The following is a 26080-nucleotide window of genomic DNA, read 5'->3' as shown; positions in this document are numbered from 1 at the left end:
TATTTCTAAGAGTGTACACAGAACATCAATTTCCACACTTCTATTAGCCCCGGGTCCAGTGGACCCGGACATCTTATATGTAATAGAAATGTGTAGGGGGGGGGTGTATGGTGTGTGGTCATGGTCTTCACATAAAATGAGCCAAAGTCAGTGAGTCTCAGTTTGAAAAATTAATTAATTGTATCGTTTTTCTTTTAATAAAAAAAGGAAAACAGGTCCCACAGACCCGAACACCACACAAAATAAAGTAATTTTTAATTTACTTTTCCTAAGTATCTAAACGTATTCATATTCTCTTCACGTCATATTATGCTCCTTCCAGTGCTGTTGTTTTTAAGTTAGAGTTTGTATCCAATCAGAATTCAGCTAGCTTATGTTGCCATGCTGTACGAAACCTGCCCGGGACATTCAGAATCAACAATGCAGGCGTCTGTGTACTGTAAGTGAACGGGCACATACAGTTGATGGATAATGGCCATAGCCAATCAGATCACGAGTTGTTGTCAGTGCCTTACGCCGTGATTGGATACTCACTTGGGAGTCCCAAGTGAGTATCCAATCACAAGTTGCGAAAAACAGGAAGTGGCACCGGAGCCATACGAGCCATAGAAAGCCACAGAAAACTCGCCGGTACTCACAAAGAAGCAGAGCAAAATGTTGATTAGGTGGCAGATATATATTTGCAAGGCCATTTTCAAGAAGGATACTTAAGAGAAACTACATCTTGTGAGACGATGTCGACCGACACCGGAAGCGGTGTAATGGTTTGCCCGCCACTTTCACTACGAGCGGTACCACTGGCTTATACAGCGTCGAATGGGTGCTACAAATTGTGAGTTCAAATATTCAATTTTTTTATTTTTTCATGTTTCATTTACTTTTTACAATTCTTTTGATTTTGACAGTACCACGTCAGATATGTTTTAATTGCTGAAGCGGGTTTATTGAATGATAAATTCGCCAAAAAAATAGACCGTTTTGTACACAGTTGAGGGGATTCAATGGACAGTAGTGTGCAAGTGTGTTTCTGTATAGTATCTCCAGCCGTGTCCATGTGGTGACATCAATTACGGTGAAGTCGCACTAAGTAGGACATCACTGAAGGCCTCGGTGAGAAACGCACAGCCCGCCACTGCTGTTAAGTAGTGATGGGAATTCCGGTTCTTTTTTGGCTGGGCTCACTAAAAAGAGCCAACTCTTTCGGCTCCCAAGTGGCTCCTCAGATTTCTTGATGCTTAAATCAGTGTTTTTCAACCTTTTTTGAGCCAAGGCACAGTTTTTGCGTTGAAAAAATCCGGAGGCACACCACCAGCAGAAATCATTAAAAAACCAAACTCAGTTGACAATAAAAAATCGTTGGATATGACTTCCGAAAGGGACAAGCGGTAGAAAATGGCTGGATGGATGGACTTTAAACCATAACCAAGCATGCATCACTATAGCTCTTGTCTCGAAGTAGGTGTACGGTCACCACCTGGCACATCACACCCTGACTTAGTTTGAGTTTTTTGCTGTTTTCCTGTGTAGTGTTTTAGTTCTTGTCTTGCGCTCCTATTTTGGTGGCTTTTTCTCGTTTTGGTATTTTCCTGTAGCAGTTTCATGTCTTCCTTTGAGCGAGATTTCCCGCATCTACTTTGTTTTAGCAATCAAGAATATTTCATTTGTTTTTATCCTTCTTTGTGGGGACATTGTTGATTGTCATGTCATGTTCGGATGTACATTGTGGACGCCATCTTTGCTCCACTGTAAGTCTTTGCTGTTGTCCAGCATTCTGTTTTTGTTTACTTTGTAGCCAGTTCAGTTTTAGTTTCGTTCTGCATAGCCTTCCCTAAGCTTCAATGCCTTTTCTTATGGGCACTCACCTTTTGTTTATTTTTGGTTTAAGCATTAGACACCTTTTTACCTGCACACCGCCTCTAGCTGTTTCCGACATCTACAAAGCAATTAGCTACCTGCTGCCACCTACTGATGTGGAAGAGTATTACACGGTTACTCTGCCGAGCTCTAGACAGCACCGACACTCAACAACAACACATCATTTGCAGACTATAGAACGTGACAAGCTGTAGAAAATGGATGGATGGATGGATGGAATTACTGGTTTGCAAAAAAATATTTTTAACTCAAATAGGTGAAATTAGATAATCTCCCACGGCACACCAGACTGTATCTCACGGCACACAGTGGTTGAAAAACACTGGCTTAAATTAATGTATTATCAAATAATGTGTAAAATACATAACTAATGTAAAAAATATCAAATATAAAATATGTGTAGTATTTATATGCCTTTATTAATAAACTTTACATATACATAAATTAACTTTAAATAAAAAAATCCCTTTTTTAATTTGTAAAAGTTTCTCATCAATTGAGTCTTGTTTTCCTGGGGTCATAGCCTTTTGCAAAAAATGTCTCATAGAGTCCTGGGATGTAAGTGTACTAGGTTGCTGTGGTGGTGATTGACATACTAGCTGATGCTCCACACATAGGAGCAGCAACAGTTGCAGGACCTTAATTAGCAGAGTCCCTTGCTGGACTTTTTTCCAACTCCATTAATTGCACTGTTGGAGGATTAGTCCGCATATACCGTATTTTTCGGACTATAAATCGCAGTTTTTTTCATAGTTTGGCCGGGGGGGTGCGACTTATACTCAGGAGTAACTTATGTGTGAAATTATTAACACAATAGCGTAAAATATCAAATAATATTATTTAGCTCATTCACGTAAGAGACTAGACGTATAAGATTTCATGGGATTTAGCGATTAGGAGTGACAGATTGTTTGGTAAACGTATAGCATGTTCTATATGTTATAGTTATTTGAATGACTCTTACCATAATATGTTACGTTAACATACCAGGCACGTTCTCAGTTGGTTATTTATGCCTCATATAACGTACACTTATTCAGCCTGTTGTTCACCATACTTTATTTATTTTAAATTGCCTTTCAAATGTCTATTCTTGGTGTTGGCTTTTATCAAATAAATTTCCCCAAAAAATGTGACTTATACTCTAGTGTGACTTATATTATTTTTTTTCTTCTTTATTATGCATTTTCGGCAGATGCGACTTATACTCCGGTGCGACTTATACTCCGAAAAATACGGTACCTGTGCTGGTTGTTTGTGGCGCTTGCTAGATATGACATTTTTATTTTACAAAGTGTACACTCTGTCTAACACTTTAATATGTGTCCAAATCTTACTCCTTTTCCTGCGGTCACTCATCTTAAATCGATAAAACGGCAATCACCTATGTGGCTTTAAAAGACAATTAAAAAGAAATCGCTCTTGATCGAGAGCCGGCTCCCGTCGCCCGGCTCTCGTTCTCAACCAACACATCACTACTGGGGCGGTATAGCTCGGTTGGCAGAGTGGCCGTGCCAGCAATTTGAGGGTTCCAGGTTCGATCCCCGCTTCCGCCATCCTAGTCACTGTCGTTGTGTCCTTGGGCAAGACACTTTACCCACCTGCTCCCAGTGCCACCCACACTGGTTTATATGTAACTTAGATATTGGGTTTCACTATGTAAAAGCGCTTTGAGTCACTAGAGAAAAGCGCTATATAAATATAACTCACTTCACTACTGTTAAGTAGAGGCAACACACGAACATCTGTGTGGATCTACGTTAGCTTTATTTTTCAACTCACTTGGGTAAACAACTTACGCAATGTTCGTAACATGTAAGCGTCAATCCTGGTCCTTCAACAATCGCTATTTCTTCGGGATCAAAATATATATTTATATATTCCAAAACCCAAAAGCAGTGAAGTTGTCCATCCATCCATCCATTTCCTACCGCCTATTCCCTTCGGGGCCGTGGGGGGCGCTGGAGCCTATCTCAGCTACGGGCGGAAGGCGGGGGTACACCTTGGACAAGTCGCCACCTCATCACAGGGCCAACACAGATAGACAGACAACATTCACACTCACATTCACACACTAGGGCCAATTTAGTGTTGCCAATCAAGTTGTCACGTTGTGTAAATGGTAAATAAAAACAGAACACAATGATTTGCAAATCCTTTTCAACTTATATTCAATTAAATAGACTGCAAAGACAAGATATTTAATGTTCACACTGGAAAACGTTATTTTTTGGCAAATATTAGCTCATTTGGAATTTGATGCCTGCAACATGTTTCAAAAAAGCTGGCACAAGTGGCAAAAAAGACTGAGAAAGTTGAGGAATGCTCATCAAACACTTATGTGGAACATCCCACAGGTGCACAGGCTAATTGGGATCAGGTGGGTGCCATGATTGGGTATAAAAGCAGCTTCCATGAAATGCTCAGTCATTCACAAACAAGGATGGGGCGAGGGTCACCACTTTGTCAACAAATGCTTGAGTAAATTGTACAAGTGTTCAAGAACAACATTTCTCAAAGAGCTAATGCAAGGAATTTTATCAGAGATTCTGGAGAAATCACTGCACTTAAGCGATATTACGGACCTTGGATCCCTCAGGCGGTATTGCATCAAAAAGCGACATCAGTGTGTAAAGGATATCACCACACGGGCTCAGGAACACAACTGTCAGTAATTACAGTTGGTCGCTACATCTGTAAGTGCAAGTAACACTCTACTATGCAAAGCGAAAGCCACTTATCAACAACACCCAGAAACACCGCCAGGTTCACTGGGGGTTTAGAGTGGGGTGCATTTGGTATGGTATTTTTTTTCCTTTTTTGTCATAAAAAAAATACAATCATGTGTGCTTATGGACTGTATCCCTGCAGACTGTATTGATCTATATTGATATATAATGTAGGAACCAGAAATATTAATAACAGAAAGAAACAACCCTTTTGTGTGAATGAGTGGAGGGAGGTTGTTTGGGTTGGTGCACTAATTGTAAGTGTATCTTGTGTTTTTTTATGTTGATTTTTTTTTTTTTTTTTTTTTTTTACTTGTGCGGGCCGGTACCAACCGATCCACGGATTGGTACCGGGCCGCGGCCCAGTGGTTGGGGACCACTGATTTAGACTGAACTTACAATTGAAAATATCAGATTCCAATCGGGTTCGGACTATCTCCTGATGTGGCCTAAATGTCATGCAAAAAGATCAGATTTGAAGCCCTTTGGAGCATTTAGACTGGCCCAAAAAAATCAGATCTGAGTCACTTGAGGGCAAAAAAAATCTAATTTGGTGTGCAATGAATATAAATAAACAAACAAAAGACAAAATAGATATCAGCATCGACTTTCAGCCATGCTGAAGTGCACATTTAAGTAACACTAATAATCTATGGTCAAAAAGCATAGCATAATAAATGTTGTTTTTAAATAACTGTACACCTGTGGCCTCAAACACACAACAACACACCATCACCTTACACACACCTTGCTTTTGCCATTGGGGGGGGTGACTGTGCAGTATAGGCACAGACAGCTGCTTATCAGCTCCTGGCCACAGGGTATCTACCCTCTGGAAAATGCCGAAAACAGGAGGCCACAGTCATTCTGATCCATTTGCAAACATCATTACACAGACGTGACGTGGCTGCTCTCCTTTTACAACTCCTGGGCTTTTAAGTCTAGACTCCCATGCTTCACATGCTCGGCGAGAAATGCTGCAGGAAGCAATAATGTCACTTTACATCTCATTGCCACGCTGCACACTGCGAGATCAGCAAGCGTGTGCATGGAACTGGGACTTGTTGTTAGGACAGGAATCTTAAGAGGTATGTTTCAATCAGTGTTGCGCTACAAAGAAAGCACACTAGTGACCTGAGGAAGACAACAACAATGTTTACCTACATCAAAACAATTCTATTTCAAAATAGGGGAGTTTTTTTTCGGGAAAATGGGCAAAATTGTCATTTCCATCAGAAATTCCCGTTAAACCAATACAAATGTTTTTTGTTTTAATCATACTTGCCAACCTTGAGACCTTCGATTTCGGAGGTGGGGGGAGGGGGTGGGGTAGGCGTGGTCGGGGGTGGGGCGGGGGCGAGGTTAAGAAGGGAGGAGTATATTTACAGCTAGAATTCACCAAGTCAAGTATTTCATATATATATATATATATATATCTAAGAAATACTTGACTTTCAGTGAATTCTAGCTATATATATATATTTTTTTTTTTAATTATATATATGTATATATAAATAAAATAAATACTTGAATTTCAGTGTTCATTTATTTACACATATACACACACATAACACTCATCTACTCATTGTTGAGTTAAGGGTTGAATTGTCCATCCTTGTTCTATTCTCTGTCACTATTTTTCTAACCATGCTGAACACCCTCTCTGATGATGCATTGCTGTGTGGCACGCACAAAAGTGCTTTCATCAAATGCATTAGAGTCTGCAGTCTTCCATCTCTCCCTAGCATGGCCCAAAACCGGTCAATCTTTGCTTCCTGAGGAAGATCTTCAGTGCCAAGCACTTGGTAGTCCACTACTTCTTCCTGGAGGCTATCCAGGTCCAATCGCAGCTGCGGCTTGGAACTTACAAGCTGTTATGAGAGTAGCGTATGTGTGTGTGTGTGGCCCTTTAATAGGTGAGCGTGTGAGGTGGGTGACGTCAGTGAGTGTGTGGGCGAGAGAAGAGAGGGAGCGGTAGAGTGAGTGCGGGCGGGACTAGTTTGTTTTGTGTTGGATTGGCTGTGTGCAAGCAATCAATAAAGCAAGATTTGCAACTAATCGCCGGACTCAGGCAGGAAAGGTGCAACAAAGCGTATTTCTTCATCTTACTCGTCGTCGGCGTCGCCATGGCTGTATCTTCCTCGTTCTTCTGCTTCGTCTCATGTTGTGTGCGCAGTTGTGCACTGCACTCTCTAAAAGCCGTATATGTTATTGATGTTATAGATGGCAGTATTGTCCTGTTTAAGAGTGTCACAACATTGCTGTTTACGGCAGACGAACTGCTTTACGGTAGACAAAAACATGACTGCTGTTGTTGTGTGTTGTTACCGCGCTGGGAGGACGTTAATGAAACTGCCTAACAATAAACCCACATAAGAAACCAAGAACTCGCCCTCAATCATTCTACAGTTATAATGTGATTGGGCAGGCACACTGTTTATATCGTGGGAAAGCGGACTCAGGTCCGCATGGAGCTGGAGGGGGCGTGGCCTCCAGCTCCGCCTGAATTTCGAGAGATTTTCGGGAGAAAATTTGTCCCGGGAGGTTTTCGGGAGAGGCGCTGAATTTCGGGAGTCTCCCGGAAAATCCGGGAGGGTTGGCAAGTATGCTTTTAATTAATATGTATTTGTTATTGGCCTGAACGGGACCTGAACCCATGTCTCTTGTGTAACAAGAACATGTCATTTACCACTATGCTATCCACGGTCCACCCTGGCACACTTACTGTATTTGGCAGGTTATAACGAGTTCCCAGTGAGGAACCATCTAATATTGTGTAAATGAAAATTAAAAACAATTCTAGTCTCCTTCATGGCACTTATAGTTGAGACATTTTTTTAAGCTGACTCACGCCATTTATTTCCACCATAAAGTATGTGTGAGAAGCTGCCTGCTTTTCTTTATGTAAAGATAATAAGTCTCCTATTTGTCAAGTTTTTTACAGGTTTGGTTTTTAACAGGGATGTTTTTCCGACGTCTTTAATAGGGCTCTAGCTATCAATTATTTTAGTAATCAAGTATTCTATCGATTAGATCACAGGTGTCAAACTCAAGGCCCGAGGGCCATATCTGGCCCGCCACAACATTTTATATGGCTCGCGAAATGGTAATAATATACTTTAATAAAGAATATTTTCTTACTAAATGTATTTGTTCTTTTCAATTTGATATTCAAAAGATACATGAACTGCATGCTTATCTTTACATACATATATTTAATCTTTATATACATATCTTTATTAAAATGTAATATTATCTAATAATGCAACAAAATGCAAAACTTTAAAAAAAAATAAAAATAAGCACTTGAATATCAGCTTGACTTATGATTTTAAAGCAAGCTATCAAATTGTGCACTGTAAAAATGACAATAGACTTTACGGTAAAATTCTGGCAACTGAGCTGCCAGTTTTTGTTTTTACTACAAAACAACTTTGGTACTGTTTGTGTTTACAGTAATACACTATAAAATCAACCACTCTAGATTTTACTGTAAATAAAGAGTGGTACTGTTTTTCCATTCCATCCATCCATCCATTTTCTTCCGCTTATCCGAGGTTGGATCGAGGGGGCAGCAGCCTAAGCAGAGACGCCCAGACTTCCTTCTCCCCATATATGCCGTAAAAAACCACTGCAACTTTTACGATAAAATTCTAGCAACTGAGCAAGGTTTTTACACTAAAATCTATTTTGGTTTTTTTAAGTGAACGTAAAAGAAGCGAATAATCAAATGCTTAGACAATAATGCAATATCATGAGCCGAAGCCTTACTTAAAAAAAAAAAAAAATCATATTTACAAGTAGCCCTCTGAGGGCAGACATAACTGCGACGTGGCCCTCAATGAAAACAAGTTTGACACCCCTGGATTAGATTATTTGAATAATCAAGTAATCGGTTAAAACACACTTTATAGCCTCAATGTGTATTTTAGGAAAAATACAGTACTAATGAACAAATATTGTTCTGCTTGCCATAACCTTTATTCTTGTTTTCTACCAAATTCACATCATCAACATTGAAATTGCACTTTTAGCATGTGTGAATTAATAAAAACAAAAACTCTCCACACATCACTGTTCTCATGTGCGCCCTATTGCCAAGGATCTGCTGAAACTACAGTATGTCGGCAAATTTAAAACTCTGGGCACTCCACGCAGTTCAGGTTTTATAAACATTGATTGATTGATTGATACATTTTTGTAAGTTACACTCATTAAACAATTAATCGAAGGAACAGAATATAAATTGTTTTTTTTTTCTTATCAAATGAATCATTGCAACCCCAGTCTTTTTGTCCATCCATCTCTCTCGTGTTGTTCATATGCTTGAATCCTGTAACAAGGCTTCAGTTGAGTGGATAGACGCCGGGAAAGAAGGACATAAAACCGGATTTCCCTTCGAAAACAGCAAGGTTGACAGGTATAGCATGTCTACACCACAAGCGAACACAGAAGCCAACATTTGTTACATGTGACCTTATGGCCGAGTCCAAGCTTGGGCTCAGCTGTGTGCAGCGTTTGGCCAAAACAAAGATGTGGTTGCTGAGGGGCACAGCAAAAGATCATAACCCCTCTTAAATGTCAGTCCACCCCAGATCTACTATCACTGCAACCAAACCCTGCTCTCTCCACTGGGAAATTTCCAAACGGAAGTTACGAGCACACAGCGAGGGCTAAAAAAGTGAAATCCCCCTCGAAAACAGAACATTCTTCCCCTTCTGAACATATGAAGAAGTTGCAAAAAAGGAGAATAAACATAATAAAGTGTCAGTATGGAAATTGTACAAAGCTAAAGCGGTACTCATCTGTGTATTTATTTTCTGATTGCCGAGCAGAAAAACAGGCCAGCTTGTGTTTGCTATTGAGTTTATGCTGAGAGAAATTTGCAAACATTCTTAGGAGTTCTCACCAGCTCACTTGGAACCCAAAGTGCATTTCACTTTGGCCTGTTTGGGTTAGTTTAGTCCTTTGAGCATGTTATCTTGAGAATTTTGTCGGATTTTGAGCAAATTGACAGGCTAACAAACAACAATGGATTAGAACAGAGCTGGGCAAATATTTTGACTCGGGGAGAGAAAAAATGTGTCTGGGGGGCCAATGTGTATGTGTGTATAAATGATATATACACTGTGGAGGGGGGCGTGGTCTGCGGGCCTGCCGCGGAGCGGGGTGTGGAAGGACCGGCCTCGAAGTGATTGGATTACCCAGCTGCGGCTGATCATCCAATCACCTGCCAGCTGTGCTTCGAGGCCGGTCCTTCCACATCCCGCTCCGCGGCAGGCCCGCAGACCACGCCCCCCTCCACATACACATTTAGCTGTAAAAATATGCTGTACAGTATGTGTTTGGGTCCCTTTTTTTCAGGAACACTAGCACCAAAAGTCACAATGTTCGATAGAATTCTAAAAACGTTATGACAGACCACCTCAAAAAAACAGAATGGAATTTTAAATTTTTTTACTGAATGGGACACCCAAAATGTATATGAAAACAAAGAAAGTGGGATTTACAATATCAACTATGAACAATAAAACACTGAATATTAACAACATATGAACATCCCTCCTTGATAGACATCTTTTACAATCAAGCAAAACACAACAAAAATGTAAAAAACAGCAAAATATGAATGCAAAGTGTAATAAACACCTCCAATATGATATATTATCACTTTTATGCAGACATTTGTTGTACAAATCTGCTTCCGCATCTGTTTCTGACACGCACGTTTGGGGCTGGCTGCTCTGAAAACAAACTCCGCCCACTCTGCTTTGTTTCTGGTCTGAGCTGCTGTGACGTAGATTACCGTAATAACTCCTATATCACCCAAAAGCGCAGATTTCAACCATTGAAATACTTTCTATAGTTCAAGACTTAGTCATTTCAAAAACAGCACTGCACATCAAAACAGCGGCTACAGTTTTGATGTTAAAGGTCTAAAAAAATAATGTCGAATTTCCGGCGGGCCGGATTGAAAATCTTAATGGGCCACATGTGGCAAGCGGGCCGTATTTTGCCCAGGTCTGGATTAGAATAAGGGTCTTCAATGAGCTATTTGTTAAAAGACCAATGCCGCACAGTGGAGACTATGGAGTATACAGTATAAAGTTAAAGTACCAATGATTGTCACACACACACAAGGTGTGGCGAAATGATTCTCTACATTTGACCCATCCCCTTGTTCACCCCCTGGGAGGTGAGGGGAGCAGCGGGCAGCGGCGGTGGCCGCGCCCGGGAAACATTTTTGGTGATTTAACCCCCAATTCCAACCCTTGATGCTCAGTGCCAAGCAGGGAGGTAATGGGTCCCATTTTTATAGTCTTTGGTATGACTCGGCCGGGGTTTGAACTCACGACCTACCGATCTCAGGGCGGACACTCTAACCACTGAGCAGGTCAGCAATGTCCAGAGGTAGCAGGTTTGGCTAAATGTTCAGTCAAGTAATCAAATACTACTTCACTTATTTATTAGGGCAGCACAGTGTCCAAAAAATAAGCTACTCTCCCTGTTGACCCGAAGTCATTTCCAATTTCCTCTCTTTTGTTTCAGCGGCTAACGGGTGCGGTATTACTGCAGTTGAGAAAAGGGCACAGTTACTCGAGCTTCTACTCCACAAGCTGTCATTCTTTTGTTTGTCAAGCATTCGATGAGACACTCGCAGAGAGCAGAACATTTGTTTTCTCATCTTAAGATCGAGAGTAAGCGACAGCTAAGCAACAGATTTCAACCTGCGTTTTCTGTATAGTGCCTTCTTCAGTAGAAAAAAAGCGCTAGACAAAATGGAGAGCTTCCAACAGGGCTTTTTTCACAAAGAAATGGAGGTCTGACCTCCTTTTCAGAGTGAAAGAAAATGACCTACACTGTGGGTTTTCATGAATCTGAATTGAGCCACCAACGACATACTGTGCAACTGTGTGCTGTTTGATCTCAGAAAAACGTCCCAGCGCCGGTGAATCGAGGCAAGGCGGGGAATAGCTGTGCCCGCTTGACCCTGGTGGGGTAAATGTCTTCTGCAACAAACCTCTTTCCAGACTGACTGACAAGGGAGCAAAAATTAAACAATAAAACCTTGAGCACAATACCAAGTCAAATGTCTTGTCTGTTACATACTTGTCCAATAAAGATTCTTTTGACAACAAGTGCGGAAAGCTTTACTGCGTTTACGTACACAAACAATTACACAAGGCGACTCGGTAAAGAATCTGGGTATTATCTTCGACCCAACTCTCTCGTTTGAGTCACACATTAAGAGTGTTACTAAAACGGCCTTCTTTCATCTCCGTAATATCGCTAAAATTCGTTCCATTTTGTCCACTAGCGACGCTGAGATCATTATTCATGCGTTCGTTACGTCTCGTCTCGATTACTGTAACGTTTTATTTTCGGATCTCCCTATGTCTATCATTAAAAGATTACAGTTGGTACAAAATGCGGCTGCTAGACTTTTGACAAGAACAAGAAAGTTTGATCATATTACGCCTATACTGGCTCACCTGCACTGGCTTCCTGTGTACACCTTAGTGTCTAACAATCTCTGTGAACCTTTTCAATCCGGTTTCAGGGCAAATCACTCTACGGAGACAGCCCTCGCAAAAATGACTAATGATCTACTGCTAACGATGAATTCTGATGCGTCATCTATGTTGCTGCTTCTTGATCTTAGCGCTGCTTTCGATACCGTCGATCATAATATTTTATTAGAGCGTATCAAAACACGTATTGGTATGTCAGACTTAGCCTTGTCGTGGTTTAACTCTTATCTTACTGACAGGATGCAGTGCGTCTCCCATAATAATGTGACCTCGGACTATGTTAAGGTAACGTGCGGAGTTCCTCAGGGTTCGGTCCTTGGCCCTGCACTCTTTAGTATATACATGCTGCCGCTAAGCGACATCATACGCAAATACGGTGTTAGCTTTCATTGTTATGCTGATGACACCCAACTCTACATGCCCCTAAAGCTGACCAACACGCCGGATTGCAGTCAGCTGGAGGCATGTGGCGTGTCTCAATGAAATTAAACAATGGATGTCCGCTAACTTCTTGCAACTCAACGCCAATAAAACGGAAATGCTGATTATCGGTCCTGCTAAACACCGACATTTATTTAATAATACCACCTTAACATTTGACAACCAAACATTTACACAAGGCGAATCAGTAAAGAATCTGGGTATCATCTTCGACCCAACTCTCTCGTTTGAGTCACACATTAAGAGTGTTACTAAAACGGCCTTCTTTCATCTCCGTAATATCTTAAGATGTGACTCTAACGTTTTACTACTTACGTATAAAATACTACACGGTCTAGCTCCAGCCTATCTTGCCGATTGTATTGTAATATATGTCCCGACAAGAAATCTGCGTTCAAAGAACTCCGACTTATTAGTGATTCCCAGAGCCCAAAAAAGTCTGCGGGCTATAGAGCGTTTTCTATTGGGGCTCCAGTACTATGGAATGCCCTCCCGGTAACAATTAGAGATGCTACCTCAGTAGAAGCATTTAAGTCCCATCTTAAAACTCATTTGTATACACTAGCCTTTAAATAGACCCCCTTTTTAGACCAGTTGATCTGCCGTTTATTTTATTTTCTCCTCTGCCCCCCTCTCCCTTGTGGAGGGGGAGTTACACAGGTCCGGTGGCCATGGATGAAGTGCTGGCTGTGCAGAGTCGGGACCCGGGGTGGACCGCTCGCCTGTGCATCGGTTGGGGACATATCTGCGCTGCTGACCCGTCTCCGCTCGGGATGGTTTCCTGCTGGCCCCACTATGGACTGGACTCTCACTATTATGTTGGATCCACTATGGACTGGACTTTCACAATATTATGTCAGACCCACTCGACATCCATTGCTTTCGGTCTCCCCTAGGGGGGGGGGGCTACCCACAAATGCGGTCCTCTCCAAGGTTTTTCATAGTCATTCACATCGACGTCCCACTGGGGTGAGTTTTTCCTTGCCCTTATGTGGGCTCTATACCGAGGATGTCGTTGTGGCTTGTGCAGCCCTTTGAGACACTTGTAATTTAGGGCTATATAAATAAACATTGACGTAACGTGAATACAAAATGTCATCCATCTTTTTGAAATAAGTGCAAAAAAGACAAAGAAAAAGCAAACCCAGATTTAATCATTTGATGTTTGCTTAGTTTAGATCATACGCAGTTTGAAATCCAAATCTTTAAGAGGTATGATTCAATTAAATTCCCATTTATACTACATCAGGGGGATTTTATTTCCATGTATGGCTTTGGACTTTTCGCACGGCTAAAAAACGAGGAAGCTTAAAAAACTATAATGGAAAAGCCTTAATAATAAAACCAGCTTTGGCTTACATGGAAATGTTTCAGATATATCATTGTTTGTGACAATGTAGGGTTAATTAGAATGTCATAAACCATTAATTGCTTTACATAATAATAGCAAAGATCAATGCATCTTGAATTAGGCTCTGTCATGATAAATATCATACTAGTCTGTTATGAAGTCATCAAAATGTCAAAGCCACACGGGCAGCGGGGATATATGAAGCTGTCTGGTAAAGCTCGGCTTCATATCATTAAAACTAGATATCTTTTCAAATCTATGCAATTAGCAGACAAATGTGACTTTCAAGGTGAAAGTGGTACCGCAGTTAGTTTAATACTTTCACAGTTCAAACAGCTCAGTTTGACTGAAACATAATGCAGCCTGCTTCAAAAAAGACTTAACACTGACTCAGTATTGAATATAGAAGGGGAAAAGATGGCATTTAGGTTTGAATCATATCATTCATAAGATTTTAGGGTCGAATTGGTCAAATTGATACAGGTCTCTTTTCGGCACTTGAGCCACACACATTTCAACCAAGATTCTGAGAGAACTGTTCAATGAGATAGTATGTATGTTATACATCAGTTTCCCAACTTGGTTTCAAGGGGAACATTATCACAATTTCAGAATGGTTAAAACCATTAAAAATCAGTTCCCAGTGGCTTATTATATTTTTCGAAGTTTTTTTCAAAATTTTACCCATCACGCAATATCCCTAAAAAAAGCTTCAAAGTGCCTGATTTTAACCATCGTTATATACACCCGTCCATTTTCCTGTGACGTCACATAGTGAAGCCAACACAAACAAACATGGCGGAAAGAACAGCAAGCTATAGCGACATTGGCTCGGATTCAGACTCGGATTTCAGCGGCTTAAGCGATTCAACATATTACGCATGTATTGATACGGATGGTCGTAGTGTGGAGGCAGGTGGCGAAAACGAAATTGAAAAAGAAACTGAAGCTATTGAGCCATAACCGTATGCAAGCGAAACCGACGAAAACGACACGACAGCCAGCGACACGGGAGAAAGCGAGGACGAATTCGGCGATCGCCTTTTAACCAACGATTGGTATGTGTTTGTTTGGCATTAAAGGAAACTAACAACTATGAACTAGGTTTACAGCATATGAAATACATTTGGCAACAACATGCACTTTGAGAGTGCAGACAGCCCAATTTTCATAAATTAATATATTCTGTAGACATACCCTCATCCGCGCTCTTTTCCTGAAAGCTGATCTGTCCAGTTTTGGAGTTGATGTCAGCAGGCCAGGGAAGCTAGGGTCGATATTCTTCTCTTGATCATCTTCGGTGGCATAAGGGACGGTGTGAGCCAAGACATCCAGGGGGTTTAGCTCGCTCGTCTGCGGGAACAAACTGCCACCATTGCTTGCCGTGCTACCGAGGTCCTTTGTCCCTGAATTGCTCATACACTCCGGCAGATTCAATGGGGGTCTGGCGGCAGATTTCTTTGACTTTATCGTTGGGAATGCATCTGCTTTGAGTGTCGCAGGATATCCACACATTCTTGCCATCTCTGTCGTAGCATAGCTTTCGTCGGTAAAGTGTGCGGAACAAACGTCCAATTTCTTGCCACTTTCGCATCTTTGGGCCACTGGTGCAACTTGAATCCGTCCCTGTTCGTGTTGTTACACCCTCCGACAACACACCGACGAGGCATGATGTCTCCAAGGTACGGAAAACAGTCGAAAAAACAGAAAATAACAGAGCTGATTTGACTCGGTGTTTGAGAAAATGGCGGATTGCTTCCCGTTGTGACGTCATCGCTCCGAGAGCAAATATTAGAAAGGCGTTTAATTCGCCAAAATTCACCCATTTAGAGTTCGGAAATCGGTTAAAAAAATATATGGTCTTTTTTCTGCAACATCAAGGTATATATTGACGCTTACATAGGTCTGGTGATAATGTTCCCCTTTAATGTTTTCTTTTCACACAGGATACTATCGGCACAAACCAAAAGCATCACAACAAACCATGTGAGACCAGTATGTTCTCTCATTGGTCAGATGCGGGTTCAAAACATGCAAACCAGCAGAGGTTTTGGTGTACAAATTAGTAAACAAAGCAGTGCTAATAAACATTAGAGATAAAAAGCTGTCCGTCAGAATACAGTAGTAGAATAATCCTACAGTACTTGAGTAGAGGACATATTTGGTAAGTCATCTACTGTATCTAGTGACAACCTGTAGTTAAGTCAGCATTAAGCCTTTTGGGGTCAAACACAATCGGTTCAAATGCCAGTTAGAACGGACCGAGGTCGAACTGCTTTGATGCTTGCAGAGAGAAGGTCGGTTACAGTTCGAACTCCAAAGCTTTCCGCATTTGGAGGCGTATTTTTTCAGAATATTTTTATCATATTTGCATGACCTCTGGATGATGGAAAAACCAGGTAATAGCAAAACGTATCTTTAAGGCATTTTGTACACACTTTCAGAAGACTTACATGCACAAGTCCATAAAACCTGAGCAATGTTGGGGGGAAAACAAGACGTCTGCCGTGACACAAACGAGACTTAGTCACTAATTGCCCATAAGTCATTGACAAGGACATCTGTATTACATGTGTGCTAAAATGTCTTCCAAAGCATTTTGAGCACACCCCATAGTGGGTAATACGAACGTTCATTTTCAATCTTTTGAAAAATTAACCGAGAGATGTACCGTATTTTTCGGAGTATAAGTCGCACCGCAGTATAAGTCGCACCTGCCGAAAATGCATAATAAAGAAGGAAAAGACCATATATAAGTCGCACTGGAGTATAAGTCGCATTTTTGGGGGAAATTTATTTGATAAAAGCCAACACCAAGAATTGACATTTGAAAGGCAATTTAAAATAAATAAAGAATAGTGAACAACAGGCTGAATAAGTGTACGTTATATGAGGCATAAATAACCAACTGGTATGTTAACGTAACATATTATGGTCAGAGTCATTCAAATAACTAAAACATATAGAACATGCTATATGTTTACCAAACAATCTGTCACTCCTAATTGCTAAATCCCATGAAATCTTATACATCTAGTCTCTTACGTGAATGAGCTAAATAATATTATTTGATATTTTACGGTAATGTGTTAATAATTTCACACATAAGTCGCTCCTGAGTATAAGTCGCACCCCCGGCCAAACTATGAAAAAAACTGCGACTTATAGTCCGAAAAATACGGTACTCATTATTCCCCATGACTGTACATTTGTTGGCATACAAACATTTGTAAGGCTACCCTGGGAACAATAGCTCCTTACTTCTTTTTTTAATATTCCAAGAGTCAAAACAGACGAGCCCCCTTCGTGGCGTCTGGATGACCTCTCTCTCTCTCTCTCTCTCTTTACGTTCTGGCAGACACTTGACTTCGCCTCCTCGCCCGTCGAGACGTCTGAAGCACAGGGTCCACTTTAAAGCGCTGCAGTGATTGGACGTTGATTACATGGGGCTCTTGACTTATTTCTTTTCAAATGAAGGCCAAAGTTTTCCTGTGTCGAAACATAACACAAAGCCATAGCTAGCAGGTGCTTTGTTTTTTTAAGGAAACCAATGTTGTTGATTTTTTTTCTACAATTAAAGCTTATGATAGGGTTGTTTTGTTTACTCAGGATAGTAGGCAGTTGGTAGGCATCTTCCCAAAGGAATGCCACCGGGCATCGGGCGTGAGTGACATGGAAGTATGAGCTGAGTTCAACACTAGTCATCATCTATTGCTGTCTTGGTTTTCTGCAGCTAAATATCACTGACATGAACATAATTCTCAGCGGTAAATGATCGGGTGCCAAGCTTTGAGCCATCTGTGGAACTCGGCATGGGATGGCATGGCACTCATGCGCCTGGCTTATCCAAATCAGCTGACCGCCTTCACCAAAAGCAGGGGATAGGTTGAAAACCAAGGAGCGACACTGACAGAAGGATTTTCAATTTGAGTGTTTGTGTAATGCAGATGTGTAATGCTGCAAAAATGATACAGGAGGCTTAGACTTAGACTTAGACCAGGGGTGTCAAATCTCCTCCCAAGTGGGCCGGACTGGTAAAATCACGTCATGACAACTTAAAAATAAAGACAACATCAGATTGTTTTCTTTGTTTAAAAATAGAATAAGCACATTCTGAAATTGTACAAATCTGTGTTTGTTTTTTTTACACTTATGTTGCGGTTAATAGTATTCTATCCTTATTTGTCGTTATTTATATTTTCTGAATACTTTATGTGATAATGTTCATCAGTCAACTCCATCCATCCATCCATTTTCTACCGTTTGTCCCTTTTTTGGTGTTAATTTTCAATCTATCAAGATAAAAAATGTTTATCAAAATCAAATTACAGTATGTTATTTATGTATTTTGATCGTTTTCCTCGACTGGTGCACTAACAACATGTGGTTTATTTTGTACATATGTAGCATCATCTACAAAAATACAAAAAATTGCTATTGCGACCTCTAGTGGACACATTTACAACATCTGTTTCTTTCATTCAAAAATTACAGGGTTAATTTTTATACTTAATAGTTTTTTTTACACTTACATGTTGCGGTTAATAGTATTGTATCTTTATTTGTCGTTATTTATATTTTCTGAATACTTTATGTGATAATGTTCATCAGTCAACTCCATCCATCCATCCATTTTCTACCGTTTGTCCCTTTTTTGGTGTTAATTTTCAATCTATCAAGATAAAAAAATTATATCAAAATCAAATTACAGTATGTTATTTATGTATTTTGATCGTTTTCCTCGACTGGTGCACTAACAACATGTGGTTTATTTTGTACATATGTAGCATCATCTACAAAAATACAAAGAATTGCTATTGCGACCTCTAGTGGACACATTTAGAACAGCTGTTTCTTTCATTCAAAAATTACAGGGTTAATTTTTATACTTAATAGTTTTTTTACACTTACATGTTGTGGTTAATAGTATTGTATCTTTATTTGTCGTTATTTATATTTTCTGAATACTTTATGTGATAATGTTGATCAGTCAACTCCATCCATCCATCCATTTTCTACCGTTTGTCCCTTTTATGGTGTTAATTTTCAATCTATCAAGATAAAAAAATTATATCAAAATCAAATTACAGTATGTTATTTATGTATTTTGATCGTTTTCCTCGACTGGTGCACTAACAACATGTGGTTTATTTTGTACATATGTAGCATCATCTACAAAAATACAAAGAATTGCTATTGCGACCTCTAGTGGACACATTTACAACATCTGTTTCTTTCATTCAAAAATTACAGGGTTAATTTTTATACTTAATAGTTTTTTTACACTTACATGTTGTGGTTAATAGTATTGTATCTTTATTTGTTGTTATTTATATTTTCTGAATACTTTATGTGATAATGTTCATCAGTCAACTCCATCCATCCATCCATTTTCTACCGTTTGTCCCTTTTTTGGTGTTAATTTTCAATCTATCAAGATAAAAAAAATTATATCAAAATCAAATTACGGTATGTTATTTATGTATTTTGATCGTTTTCCTAGACTGGTGCAATAACAACATGTGGTTTATTTTGTACATGTGTAGCATCATCTACAAAAATACAAAGAATTGCTATTGCGACCTCTAGTGGACACATTTAAAACAGCTGTTTCTTTCATTCAAAAATTACAGGGTTAATTTTTATACTTAATAGTTTTTTTTACACTTACATGTTGCGGTTAATAGTATTCTATCTTTATTTGTCGTTATTTATATTTTCTGAATACTTTATGTGATAATGTTCATCAGTCAACTCCATCCATCCATCCATTTTCTACCGTTTGTCCCTTTTATGGTGTTAATTTTCAATCTATCAAGATAAAAAAATTATATCAAAATCAAATTACAGTATGCTATTTATGTATTTTGATCGTTTTCCTCGACTGGTGCAATAACAACATGTGGTTTATTTTGTACATATGTAGCATCATCTACAAAAATACAAAGAATTGCTATTGCGACCTCAAGTGGACACATTTAGAACAGCTGTTTCTTTCATTCAAAAATTACAGGGTTAATTTTTATACTTAATAGTTTTTTTTACACTTACATGTTGCGGTTAATAGTATTGTATCTTTATTTGTCGTTATTTATATTTTCTGAATACTTTATGTGATAATGTTCATCAGTCAACTCCATCCATCCATCCATTTTCTACCGTTTGTCCCTTTTTTGGTGTTAATTTTCAATCTATCAAGATAAAAAAATTATATCAAAATCAAATTACAGTATGTTATTTATGTATTTTGATCGTTTTCCTCGACTGGTGCACTAACAACATGTGGTTTATTTTGTACATATGTAGCATCATCTACAAAAATACAAAAAATTGCTATTGCGACCTCTAGTGGACACATTTACAACAGCTGTCTCTTTCATTAAAAAATTACAGGGTTAATTTTTATACTTAATAGTTTTTTTTACACTTACATGTTGCGGTTAATAGTATTGTATCTTTATTTGTCGTTATTTATATTTTCTGAATACTTTATGTGATAATGTTCATCAGTCAACTCCATCCATCCATCCATTTTCTACCGTTTGTCCCTTTTTTGGTGTTAATTTTCAATCTATCAAGATAAAAAAATTATATCAAAATCAAATTACAGTTTGTTATTTATGTATTTTGATCGTTTTCCTCGACTGGTGCACTAACAACATGTGGTTTATTTTGTACATATGTAGCATCATCTACAAAAATACAAAGAATTGCTATTGCGACCTCAAGTGGACACATTTAGAACAGCTGTTTCTTTCATTCAAAAATTACGGGGTTAATTTTTATACTTAATAGTTTTTTTTACACTTACATGTTGCGGTTAATAGTATTCTATCTTTATTTGTCGTTATTTATATTTTCTGAATACTTTATGTGATAATGTTCATCAGTCAACTCCATCCATCCATCCATTTTCTACCGTTTGTCCCTTTTTTGGTGTTAATTTTCAATCTATCAAGATAAAAAAATTATATCAAAATCAAATTACAGTTTGTTATTTATGTATTTTGATCGTTTTCCTCGACTGGTGCACTAACAACATGTGGTTTATTTTGTACATATGTAGCATCATCTACAAAAATACAAAGAATTGCTATTGCGACCTCAAGTGGACACATTTAGAACAGCTGTTTCTTTCATTCAAAAATTACGGGGTTAATTTTTATACTTAATAGTTTTTTTTACACTTACATGTTGCGGTTAATAGTATTCTATCTTTATTTGTCGTTATTTATATTTTCTGAATACTTTATGTGATAATGTTCATCAGTCAACTCCATCCATCCATCCATTTTCTACCGTTTGTCCCTTTTTTGGTGTTAATTTTCAATCTATCAAGATAAAAAAATTATATCAAAATCAAATTACAGTATGTTATTTATGTATTTTGATCGTTTTCCTCGACTGGTGCACTAACAACATGTGGTTTATTTTGTACATATGTAGCATCATCTACAAAAATACAAAGAATTGCTATTGCGACCTCAAGTGGACACATTTAGAACAGCTGTTTCTTTCATTCAAAAATTACAGGGTTAATTTTTATACTTAATAGTTTTTTTTACACTTACATGTTGCGGTTAATAGTATTCTATCTTTATTTGTCGTTATTTATATTTTCTGAATACTTTATGTGATAATGTTCATCAGTCAACTCCATCCATCCATCCATTTTCTACCGTTTGTCCCTTTTTTGGTGTTAATTTTCAATCTATCAAGATAAAAAATTTTTATCAAAATCAAATTACAGTATGTTATTTATGTATTTTGATCGTTTTCCTCGACTGGTGCAATAACAACATGTGGTTTATTTTGTACATATGTAGCATCATCTACAAAAATACAAAGAATTGCTATTGTGACCTCTAGTGGACACATTTAGAACAGCTGTTTCTTTCATTCAAAAATTACAGGGTTAATTTTTATACTTAATAGTTTTTTTTACAATTACATGTTGCGGTTAATAGTATTGTATCTTTATTTGTCGTTATTTATATTTTCTGAATACTTTATGTGATAATGTTCATCAGTCAACTCCATCCATCCATCCATCCATTTTCTACCGCTTGTCCCTTTTTTGGTGTTAATTTTCAATCTATCAAGGTAAAAAAATTATATCAAAATCAAATTACAGTATGTTATTTATGTATTTTGATCGTTTTCCTCGACTGGTGCAATAACAACATGTGGTTTATTTTGTACACATGTAGCATCATCTACAAAAATACAAAGAATTGCTATTGCGACCTCAAGTGGACACATTTAGAACAGCTGTTTCTTTCATTAAAAAATTATAGGGTTGATATTTATACTTAGCTAACTCATCCCGCGGGCCGGATAAAACCTCTTCGCGGGCCCTCCGGCCGTACGTTTGGACACCCCTAACTACCGACAAACTTTAATGATCCACAAGGGAAATTGTTCCACACAGTAGCTCACTTACAAAGGATGGAAAGGGTATGGATGGAAAGGATAATGCAGGTATAAAGTAAGACTAAAAATGTACCGTAGTTAGGGGTGTAACGGTACGTGTATTTGTATTGAACCGTTTCGGTTCGGAGGTGTACCGAACGAGTTACCACACGGACAAATTAAGTAGCGTAACGCACGTTGTGTAAACAATGCACACCGAGGCACAACACACGGCATGCTAGCAGCTAACGGGCTAGGATAGACTGACCATACGTCCTCTTTTCACCGGACATGTCCTCTTTTGCGGAACTGTCAGGGCGGAGTTTCTTAAATACCTCAAATGTCCGGCATTTTGAGTTAGGGTTGCGTGTATTTTCAATGTACGTTCAGGGTTAAGAAGGGGTTAAAAACAAAACAAATTGAGCGGATTGTAAATAATGTAAATAATTCAATGTGATTATCTTGTGTGGTGACTGTATTATGATGATAGTATATATCTGATAGTATATATCTGTATCATGAATCAATTTAAGTGGACCCCGACTTAAACAAGTTGAAAAACTTATTTGGGTGTTACCATTTAGTGGTCAATTGTACGGAATATGTACTTCACTGTGCAACCTACTAATAAAAGTCTCAATCAATCAATCAAAGCAGCATTGGTGAGGGAGGGGCAGAGACAGAGAGAGAGAGAGAGTTATGATAAACACGCATGCGTCGCCAGGCTCTGCTTTTTATCCATAGATTTATCACATTTAATTTTTTATTATCTATAACAGGGGTGTCAGAAGTGTGCCCCGGAGGCCATTTGCGGCCCACAGCTAATGTTTTAAAGGCCCACGGCACATTCTAAAAATACTATTAAAATAAACAAAAACATAACAAAAGTGAAATAAAAAAGCTTAAAGGTTAAATGTAATTTAGAAAAGGTTGCAATGTTGACTAAAAACAAAGCTGTTTTTTTTTCTTTCAAACATAATATTGAATCAAAATAAATGTTATTATGAATTATTTACCTATCCAATCAAATATTCCACTAAGAAAAATATTTTTGGTGGAAGATTTTGCAAATTTGGTAAATAAATAACCCAACAATGTATATTTTGTTGTTTTCTTACTGTACCGAAAATGAACCGAACCGTGACCTCTAAACCGAGGTACGTACCAAACCAAAATTTTTGTGTACCGTTACACCCCTAACCGTAGTAGCAATATAAAATATAACATATATGTAATATTTATATAATATCACCACAATATCCGTTGTGGTGAAGAAGAAGCTGAGCCGGAAGGCAAAACTCTCAATTTACCAGTCGATCTACGTTCCCATCCTCACCTATGGTCATGAGCTTTGGGTTATGACCAAAAGGACAAAATCACGGGTACACGCGGCCGAAATGAGTTTCTCCCTTCGAGATAGGGTGAGAAGCTCCGTCATCCGGGAGGAGCTCAAAGTTGCTCCTCCACATGGAGAGGAGCCAGATGATGTGGTTCGGGCATCTGGTCAGGATGCCACCCGAACGCCTCCCTAGGGAGGTGTTTCGGGCACGTCCGACCGGTAGGAGGCCACGGGGAAGACCCAGGACATGTTTGGAAGACTATCTCTCCTGGCTGGCCTGGGAACGCCTCGGGGTCCCCCGGGAGGAGCTGGACAATGTGGCGGGGGAGAGGGAAGTCTGGGCTTCCCTGCTTAGGCTGCTGCCCCCGCGATCCGACCTCGGATAAGCGGAAGAAGATGGATGGATGGATGGATGGATGTAATATTTACATATTATATATACAGTATATGTTATATACTGATATGTTATATTTTTTATATAATATATAACAATTACCAAGCAAAATATAGAGCAGTTTTGTCATAAATTGAGACACCTACTGAGGAAAGAGACAACATAAACCAGGTCATTGATTAAAGAAATGTATGAAGAGCAGATGCAAAACTACTCATTCTGCACGTCTGCACTTTAATGACACAACAACTGCTTATTATGATTTTCTCCGTGTGTGTGGCGACACATTTCAGTTGAGTGAGCTCATGCTTTAGTGCTTTGAAAACGGGCCACCATTACCAAAAATAACGCTGTGACAATTCCCGTGTACATGTTACATTGCCACTGTACATCACAAACATCTCAATGTGACTAAGCACACAGAGCCTCGCATCCATGTTAACAGCGTCCGAGTCTTCGCCATCACTCGCCGTTATTCGTCTGCATGTTTGAGCCTTAAAGCGAGAATAAACGCTAAAGTTGCACGCATGGAGGCACGTAGACGCATATCAAGACAGGTGCACCTGTCCGCAGTGCTAACCTATTGTGCGCGGAAGCCGTAGAACAGGGCCTGTCGGTCCTTGATGGGAAGCCCCCCTAAACCCCTTACAAAATATTAAAACCCGAGCGTGTCTTACCGTTCTGTCGTCAGTCATTGCTCCCCATTGTAACGTTTTCAAGTCCCGGGGCTGCTTGACGAACCGTTAATTCCTGCCTGGCCGCCTCCCTCCCACCTCTCTCGGTCTTTCTCTCTCACAGTTGCTCATCCCCATGTCATATTCCTCCGCTGCAGCAGAGTTTAAGCCACGCCCCCCTCCGGCTGCCGTGTGACGTAAACCACCGGTCGGCTCGGACCGAGCGCGCATGCGCGCACGTAGGCGAGCGTGAGCAGGACCCGAAAGCCCGCGAGAGGCCGCTGTAGTGCCTGAGTAAAAAAAAAAAAAAAAAATTATCTCAACTTCAGACTTCCAACAAGACAATTCAGCGGGTATGTTGTGACACACTGTGGTAGCTTTGCTACTAAATACAACTTTTTTTTCTTCTTATAATGCATTTATACGCAGAAAACTTGAATTGTTTAAGAGTAAACGTTGGTGGCAGGCATTCTTTTCCCAGAGTAACAAACACACATACAATATGAATATATGATAAAAATGAACAAGGTATTCGTCTATAATGTGATACATTACCACGCATTGTTTCAGTTTTGATTTTTACATATTTTATGATTCCCCCATTAATACTGCATGTTGTGTTTGTATCGCTATCTGAGTTGTAAACCACAGAATCGCACTACCTACAGTCGTATTAAACCACAATAAACCGGGCGCGACCTAGATTTGTTTTTTGGGTGAATCTAGGTCAGCTGGTTTAACAAGCACATATTTTGGATGCATGCATGCACATTTACACATATGTAAACAACCAAAACGATAGCTATTTGTCAACATTATTAATCCATGCTTATTCACATTAAGAGCCCAGTGTGTGTGTGTGTGTGTGTGTGTGTGTGTGTGTGTGTGTGTGTGGGTGTGTTCTTGTATTCATACCCTTCTTGAGACATCAACTTGGAAAAGTAGCTTCCATATGAGGAGGTGTGAACAAGTCCGGACCGAAATCATGGTCCCAATACGGAAAACCATTGCATCTAATAGAGAGCCAAATACTAGAGTCTGTGAACATTGCTCCAAAGTCAGGATTTTTTGTTGATTTAATGCATACTTGCCAACCCTCCCGAATTTTCCGGGAGACTCCCGAAATTCAGCGCCTCTCCCGAAAACCTCCCGGGACAAATATTCTCCCGAAAATCTTCCGGTTTTCAGCCGGAGCTGGAGGCCACGCCCCCTCCAGCTCCATGCAGACCTAAGTGAGGACAGCCTTTTTTCATGACGGGAGGACAACAGGGTGACAAGAACTAAATCATCCAGACTAGAGATAAATTGTATTATTATGTTTATCTTACCAACA

At 39.4% G+C, this 26080-nt stretch overlaps 1 protein-coding gene across 2 annotated transcripts in view; it reads right to left on the bottom strand.

Moving 5' to 3' along the window:
- The window catches only part of otud7a (OTU deubiquitinase 7A), a 117714-nt gene extending 92817 nt beyond the window's left edge, over positions 1-24897 (bottom strand). The window contains exon 1 of one of the 2 annotated variants that reach the window (XM_061970363.2): positions 24751-24897. The gene's annotated coding sequence lies outside the window, so the exon portion shown is untranslated. The remainder of the gene's footprint in view (positions 1-24750) is intronic. The other variant, XM_061970364.2, reaches the window with a different exon arrangement.
- Positions 24898-26080: the final 1183 nt, after the last annotated feature.

This window comes from Nerophis lumbriciformis, linkage group LG10 (assembly GCF_033978685.3).
Source record: "Nerophis lumbriciformis linkage group LG10, RoL_Nlum_v2.1, whole genome shotgun sequence".
In the NCBI taxonomy this organism is placed as follows: Eukaryota; Metazoa; Chordata; class Actinopteri; order Syngnathiformes; family Syngnathidae; genus Nerophis; species Nerophis lumbriciformis.
This window is presented reverse-complemented; position numbering and strand designations above follow the sequence as displayed.